This window comes from Oryzias melastigma, linkage group LG5 (assembly GCF_002922805.2).
Source record: "Oryzias melastigma strain HK-1 linkage group LG5, ASM292280v2, whole genome shotgun sequence".
NCBI lineage: Eukaryota > Metazoa > Chordata > Actinopteri > Beloniformes > Adrianichthyidae > Oryzias > Oryzias melastigma.
This window is the reverse complement of record NC_050516.1, coordinates 24,623,172-24,631,979: the sequence shown is the minus strand read 5'-3', so window position 1 is coordinate 24,631,979 and position 8,808 is coordinate 24,623,172. Positions and strand designations below refer to the sequence as shown.

The 8,808-nt window shown below is 37.9% G+C and overlaps 1 protein-coding gene across 1 annotated transcript in view; it reads left to right on the top strand.

The window, feature by feature from the left end:
• Window positions 1-8,808, top strand: part of LOC112145389 (cadherin-22) — a 227,533-nt gene that overhangs the window by 146,942 nt on the left and 71,783 nt on the right. The window lies entirely within an intron of this gene.

Below are 8,808 nucleotides of genomic sequence, written 5' to 3'. Positions count from 1 at the left end.
TTACTAGTGGGCTTAAAACAGCCTGATATCAAGGATATCTATTTTATACTGGATTGGCTTGCCATACTCCTTCGGTTACTGGTTATCAAGGGCTTATTACTGGGGAAACACCTCACTGCTCCCGTGAGGTACAGCATTGACCACGGAGCAAATAAATGATGTCAGAAAGACTCCAGCCTGACTTACAGAGTGCATTCCACTCTTTGACCTTAAAAGGACCCCACACATTTTCTTTCATCAACCATCTTTGTGTAGTTCTTGCCCTGAAACTTTGTTGCAGAACAAAAGGAATTTATTTATTTATGTATCAAATTGATTTTTGGATACAAACAGCTAAAGATTTGGAAGTTTATAAAAAGACATAACCTCTTTTGTGGACAAGACTAAATACAACTAAACTTCACCGTGTATGGATTGCTAAAAATCTGTTTCTACAATGTTTTGGCAGCTGATCATAAAGAATATATCACATAGAATTTGACATTTGTTGACTAGGATAAATAATCTTGTTAACTGCTCTCCCACTTTATATTTTGGCAGCGTGGACAGACTGCTCAAAGTTGCTTCAGTGCATAAAAACCTGGAACAAGACGTTGGCATAAGTGTAAAAAGAATCTTATTTTCTACTTCAGTCATTTTGTTTTCATATAAAATAACATTGTGAATTTTTTGTGTCAGCAAAATTAAACACGAAAGTCATTTAGAACAGTTTTTTTCTCACTTAAACATTTTTTTGAATAACGATTTATAATCTGGATGAATTCTTGTTGTCCTCTGTCATATTTTTTTTTTGGCAAAATAAAATTATTATGGTTGCATTAGTTGTTGCATCCTAAGCTACCACACTTTTACTCCTGTATGTTTAAGAGCTGCTGTAATTATTACCGTATTTTCCGCATTATAAGGCACACTTATAAGTGTTTTAAGTGTGGCTCATGGTTCAAAAAATACAGTTAATTAGCCCTATTTTAATTTTAGAAAATTTGATTTATGAACTTCTGGCTAAGAAGCACCTCAAACAATAAAAAATATGTTTTTGTTTTTTTTTGTTGACTCTACCTAGCACTAGATTTGATCCATCGAAATGATCCTATTTGACACAGGAAGTGTTTTATTTTGAAAGGAAGTCTAGTGAATCTCTGTTAAAGGTTACAAACTGTTTCATATTTGGGAAATGAATCTATTTTTTGCTTTATTTATGCCAAAAAATGCTTGTGTATTTATATATCTTATAAAAATAACAATAACATAAATACAAAGTCTTATTTTTCCAAAGGACGTGTGGCTCCACTTGGTTGTGGTGAGTGAGAAATCGACCCAAATGGCTCTTAAAGTTTAAAAGGTTGCAGACCTCTGAGCTTGTGGGAAAACGTAAACAGAGAGCTTTCAGTTGCAGGGAAGGAAGTGAGTGAGGAGTTGTTCCAGATGTGATTCAGATGTGAAATTTGAAATTCAACACAGGTCTTTTGATTTTTGCGTAAAATAACATAATTATAAGTAAAACAACGCTGTACTATTTATCAAAAGATGATCGGAGTGGGACTTTAAGAGTTTTTTCTCCCTTATAGATAAATTGAGTCATTATGTTTTTAATTTTTGTTTTTTGTGCAATTAATTAAAACATTTTTTTTATCTGAATCCCTGAGTGTTTTATAAAAAAGCTACATTTACGCAGCTCTGTATAGCATTAAACTCTTCAGATAAAATCAACTAAGCTTTTTAAAAAAATTGTTTTATACATTTTTCTTTTCCATTTTAATGTTTCTTTCTTTTTGATTCATTGAACCTCATTTCTTTTTCACACCCACGTTGTCACTCTGAACGATTCTCCACTCCTGTATGTAATACCAGAACTCCACAAGGGGATTAAACAAATAATCACCCTTCAAGTTGCTCCGGCCTCAAGAGGTTGCAAATTACTGCAGTCACCATTTGGAACACCTGTCATGCTAGCAGTAGATGAGGCATTTGGGAGCAAACGGATCACAGAAGAGGGGAATGCAACACGGCAGGAGCAACTTACAATCAATATTTCCTGCCAACTACCCTTATGTATATGACTAAGAACACACAGCTTTGTGCTCCCAACCCCGATGCCTGACATCATTGATTTTGGCTGATCCAAGTGTATAGGGTCGTGTGTGAAAAGGTAGAGTGATTTAATGTGTAAGAAAGTTCTGACAACAGAATCATAGATTCACAATTGGTATGCTGGGAATCAAGGTTCTGCTAATTTTCTTTTATTATTTTCTAATTACTAAAAATAAACTGGCAATAATTTCCAGATAATAGAAATACTTAATCATGTAAGAATGTCGAGATTTAAAGCTTGAGTGCTTCAGTGGCTTACAGTGTTGTTTAACTGACCGAGTCTATTAAAAGACACATTTCAGAGGGTTAACAAAGAACAGATTTACAATCTCTTTCATGGGAGATAAAAAATATCCTAAAATCCATGTTGGGATCTGGAAGAGGATCAATGTAAGCAGACCATTGGCTTTTATGACACGGCAGAGTTTCCTTTCCTTTACACTTCATTCATTCCCCCCCCCCCATTCTTTTAGACTCGCTCTCTCTCACTTTCTAGGAGCATCTACGTGGAAATGAGTTACATCCAAAGCAGTGTCGAAATACCTCCTCATGTGAAAACACCTCAGTTTTTTATGGCTTTACTAAATGATCCATAATGCAAGCAGGGAGCACTAAGTCCCGCAGATTAGAGCGAGCCGTAGCAGGAGAGGGGCTCAGTGCTGCAGCCGTCAGACCCCACCGCTGAAGCCCGGAGCCGCACAGCATCAGCTAAGATGGGCACAAATCTCTTTTACGAGGCTGCCTCTTAAATAGCTGTCAGTCTGGTGTCTCACATGTGGCACACTCCTCCAACTCCCGTCACAGTAATTGAAGCATCTCCCCTAGAGTGCGGGAATGGTGAGGGAAGCCATTCCAACCGCCTGTGTTGATACCATTAAGCCAAACCTGTGCATAAATCAAACTATATAGCCATTGTCACCCACCCCCTGCTGAATCCTGCACTCGCATCCGCAGTATTTCTCCATATGCTGTATATTTTCTTTAAATGTTCAGATTATCTTTCAATGTATCCTCTTAATCAGGCGTAATTCTGACTCATATTTTCTGTTTTAGGGGAAACAACTGATCTTCTTTTGAACTTTTAACCTTAAACTACAACTTCTGATTACCCGTAAAGCAGCAATCGCAAAGGGGGCATAAATTCAAAACACACCTTAGGGTCGCGGACCGAACTGGATAAACATTTATTGAACAAACTAAAACTACATTTTTAAACTTTAAAAACCTTTCAAAGTTACTATAAATAAAAACAAGAAAGAATATGACTTAAACCTTAAATAACTTTCAATATTTTACTCTCCATAAAAATATATTTTGTTAAAATTATACAAGATAAGAGCAAGATAATATCAGGCCGTAAATACTAAAATAAGATAATCTGGGGGGCCGGATCTTTGACACGTGATTAAAAACAATATTTTTAATAGAATTAAGCGGAAACAGGGCTTCTGTAAGTCAACAAACATCTTAGACTTTCTGAAAAAACTTCCAATGTAATCAAAAAAGTTTTCTCAATTGCTAGTTTCTGCTAGCAGCCACATGAAATATGTTTTTTAGAAATCCCTCCTTCCCCCACAAGTTCCTATGATGAATGAAAAATGGGTTTTTGTTGTTTTTTTAAAAAAATATTTTCTAGCCACAGTTCCGCCTACAATTCATAGGTGAATTTCATACCAACTAATTATTATCTTAGCCAAAAACAGTAGGTGACAGGTTTTCCAAAAAATAGTTAGAAGACCATTGGGAAGACTTTTAAAATGGATCAAAAGCTGACTGGAGTGGGACTTTAAATAGTGCTATCATGCGATTAATTTGTTTGTAATTGTAATCCCAATATTTATAATCGATTAATAGCTGAACTTTGAGTTACTCTGTGGAATGTGAAATACAAATAAATGTATCTTGCCTTGCTGTTAAATGCCTCATTTTAAGGTATTTTATTTAGGTTTGTGACATTGTGGTGCAGTAAAAGATCAAAATAAAACTAAAAAGATAGCTTTATTACATTTTTTTTAAGTTATAAAAGACTTCCAAGCTTTACTTTGACACCCATGAGGGGTCATTTTTTTTTCCAATCTGGAACAAAAAACAAAATAAACAAACAATGAGAAAACATCAGGTCCAGAGTGTTCTTATTTAGTTGTTATGCCTTATTCCACAGTTTCCCACAATAACAAGACAGTAGAAAAGAGGGAAAGACTGGGATAAAGCAGAAAGTAAATGGGGGAGAGAATCTAAGACAGAAGAAATGAAACACCACAGAGACATTCAACTACTGGGACTTTTTTTTTTACTTCTGCTTCCTCATGGGGACAAAAAGCAAGCACAGAGAGGTGAACTCTCCCTCTAAAATTATGCTTTTTTTATACTTCTTACGACGATCACCTTTCTCAAAAGTAGGTAAAGTGGAGCGCGGTCCGTGCGCAGGTCGTGCTGAAGTAGTTACCATTACAAAACAAAGCGTGTTAAACAATCAGCTTTTATAAAAAAAACTATTTAAACTTTAAAATATAACAGGACTGAAGTTGTAATGTTTTATTTAATATTTTATTTTTATTTTAAATGAAAATGGTATGAGTGGGATAAAATGCTCCTCCAGGTATGCATAACATAGAAGTAACCATCTGACCCAAAAACAAGATTAACAAAAATAGCACGCTAAAATGTCTGTAATTAATTAATCACAATTAACATGGTATTTTGACAGCTCTAACTTTAATTGTTAAAAATAAATACTAAAAACACTATGACTATAAAAAGACTAAAAGTTATAATAAAACAAAAAATGCCTTGAGATCCCTAGATTTTTTTGTTTTGCCTCTGTTATTCAAATATATTTATAATATTTCATAACTTCATGATAATTAATAAAAAGAATAGCTATTTCACAAAGATACTGTATATCTATTCATTAAGGCAGAATTCTCAGGTAAAGGATCCTGTAAAAACTGTCATAGGTAAAAATTCCTACTTTTGTTTCCCCCTATTCAAAATATTTTTTGAAAAAGTTATTCATAAATAGTCAAGGGTGTCTTGTTCCCTGTTTCGAAATCCCTTTTGAAAAATGTTGTTTTTTTTTATCAATTTGAAATCCCCTGTCACTCTAAAATATTTTTCAATATATTAAAATATTTGGGGGGAAACAGCAGTTCAGGTGCCTCAGTGGAGTCCTCTATGATAATGTGTGACAAATACAATATACACATGTATTTATATTTAAATCAAACTAGATACAAGCATTTATTTACATGGAAGTCTTTAAAGTCAGGGCTCATGTTGTTGTGCATGCTGTTTGATCTGTGAGAAATTTGAGATGGAGGTTTTATTGGAGGGAGATGAACATCGCTTCAGATAATGAATATCTTGGACCCGCTCTCTTGAACAGACATTCCTCTCTTGTTACCACAGTGTGTGCATTGAATATCAATTCAAGGAAGTCAATCTTTTAATTAATTCTTCTAAGTCCATCAACAGTCAAATCCTGCTGAAGTAATGCCAACAGATACTGTAAGTAATGGCTTCTCCCTCCTAAGATACTGTTGCGAGCCAAAGCCCGAATAACAACTCAAGTGTCATAGTCACTGCTCCACTTCTCCACTTGATATAAACACAATATAGAAACATTTGCATTTATATAGTTCTTCTAAAAACTGTCTGACGTTGCAGTCGGCTGTACTCGCAAACAGCTGAGTGTCAAACTGATTCTTAGCTGGGGAAAAAAAACAACGATAAGGAAGTGGCGCCATGGTGGGAATGGCTCACAACAGTATTGCCATACAGGTAAAAACAATTATCTAAGCCCTGTGGCTATCGACTGTTACGAAGATGCCGTTCTGTAATTGTCAAAAAGAATTATGTCCCTCCATCTTTCAACCAGAATGCAAAACATTTTGATTTTCTATAAGTCTGAGGGTGTATTTAGAATGGAAAAATCCATCGTTCTGGACCAAGTCTGCTTGATTTGGTCCGGATCAAGTCCTGAACCTTGTGTTTGGTCGTTTTTCAGACTGCCGTCAAGCGGACTTTCTTGACCAAAGCTTGTAAGCACAACCACGTGACTACAGATTTCTTCAGTTATTGGCCAAGAATTACAACGGCAATCAAAGCAACGAGAGGCAGAAATTAGCCTTAATCTTAGCAGTCCTTTTCCAGATAGTTCACTTATTCAAACTTGTTCACTATTCAAACGTTGACTAGTTTTGAACGTCTGGATTAACATCAGGTACAACACTTTCTATTGCTACTTTGATACGGCGGAGGCATACTCAAGACCAAGGCTTGGCCCACCTTAGTCCTCAAGCGCCTCAACCTTGCCTGTTTTCCTGCTCTCCCTGGACTGCTTGATGCTGACAACCTAAATCAGGTGTGTTCAGTCAGTTAGGATGTGGGATCACTTGAGTCAGCTAATCAACATTAAGCTGGTTGGAGAGAATTGGAAAACAGGCAGGACTGAGGCTCTTGAGGACCAGGGTTGGCCACCCATGCTCAAGCCGGTTCCTGTGAAGAGGGGGGCTCAGAAGGTACGCTGATAAATGTGTCTGACATGTAGACAGTCATGTAAACAGCTTGAGAAGCATGGTTTTAATGAGCCTGAATTCATCCGATGGCATTTTAATGAGCTGCTGTGGGTCATCGTTGCTCCTTGTTGTCCTCCGCTCATGGTTGCTACCTTCCTGCTCTGCTCATGTACCGTAAAGCAGGCCTATGGTGGCAGTTTGGTCCAGTTGTTTTGTTTCGAGCATGGAGTCTATTCAGACTGAGAAAAACTCGGAGCGAACTGGAGCTCAGTTTGATGGGTAACAACCGAGACAACCTCAGAAGATGGGTCAGAGAGTGGGTCCTGGTTCCGGACCAGGGTTTTCTTGGGTGTATTCAGACTGAAAATTAATTAACAGATCACTTTAAGCAAAACAAATGCATCCAGTCTGAATACATTCTGACATTTAGTTTTGAGCAAGGGTGCCCAAAGTGGGCCCGTGGGTTATCTTTTGGCCCGCCAAGACGTGGCTATGGAAGTCGCGGAACGTTTAGTTAAAACCCCTTACCCGTTTGATTCTCTACGGCGTTCCAAAGCTCTACGTAATATTCTTTTGGCCTCTGGGTGGCGCAGGTTAGCCCTTTCTATGCCTGTCGCTATGGGTGAAACAACCCCGAAGTGAGTCAGCCCTGGGCTTTTTGTGTTAGAAATTCTCAAGAGCCTTCACGGTCACTTTTGATGGTTTTAGCGGCCGTTTCCAGTTAGCCAAGATGGAGTGGTAAATGGATAAAGTCAGAAGACCAGCTCCACGTCTCTCATTAGTCCCACGGCACGATGCAACAATCAGAGTCTTTACATAACTTTAAAAGTGCGAGAGGAACCTCCGCTGCATACGATCACGCCCAACCTCTGCAATCTGGCCTCTCCGGTGCTTCAAATAAGTTTTGTTGGGTTCAAATTTTTTGCCAAATGCCGTAGCTGAGCCGCAGCCTTTTTTGTGAAGTTGGCGGTATTAACAACCTAAATCAAAATAAATGGTTATCGTTTGAACCTAAGTGAGTTCGGAGTTTCGCGAGGTCAACAGCAGAGCCTGTGGCTGCAACCATCCTGTACCCAAATGGGAGTCATTGCTGTAGCTAGACTGCTCCCGCGTCACACCTGAGCTGTAACGCTTGCCGTGGGAGCCCGGGTTAAGATCCCAGTTTGCTGTTTTCAATGGAAGAAAGTTTGTTTTTGCTAGATCTTCTTTTTAATCAAAAATGGCAAAAAATTGCTTACTTTTTATTCTTACTAATGTGTACTACTTAAAGAAAACAGAATTAAAATAAATAAATTAAACCATAATTTTTATTTTCTCTTTTTATTTCATAGCATGCACAAAAATGTTGTCATTTCATTTAGATTTTGTCCCTTTGAGCGAAAAAGTTTGGGCACCCCTGGTTTTGAGTGTTTAGAACATCTATTAAACCTGTGTTTTACAGCAACATTAATTTGTCAGGAGCGCCAGTGAAAACCAGGTATTCCTGCATTTAATTCACATACCGAGTTACGCATGCAGTCCAGATACATGCTAGGTGCCTGCTAACAAAACAGCCGTTTAAAGATAGAACAAAAGCATGCTATAGGTGATGGCAGCAGAATAGTAAGTTGGGCCATCTGATTTAATGGTTGGCTGGTTTCAATGATAGTCTGCTAGCTTCTCCTCCTCTCTTTTCCCCCTTAGGAATTCCATTCAGTGACAGAAAATAAACGCTGCTCTGACACTTCCTGCTAATTAGCAACATTAGCATACAGTCATTATGTAGCCGGGCAGAAGCATGACAGGGCTCTGAGGAAGGCTACCTTGGTGACCTTTAGTGGACAACACCAGCTGTCAGTAATTACCCATGGCACCGGCCGGAGAAGAAAAAGACGGACTCCTTGTCCTTGAGGACTGGTGGCACCTGGGAATATTTAAGTTTTTATTTCTGTTTTCCCTTTGTGAATATATTTATGAGAATGAATTGAGGTCAAATGGAAGACAAGCATACAGTTGTTTTTTAACCTTACCATTGTGAATCTTCAAGTGTTAAGGGCTTTCGGCTGAGCGTTAACTAAGCGTGCCGCTAAATGGAGAGGCGCGTCTTTCCATTTGCTTCCAGAGGCTTGTTTGTGCGCACTGTTGCCAAATTTATCACTGAGTGTAAAATAATTGCTTGAACAATCTCGCTCCCAAAACTGTTGTTGTAGGACTTCATGTG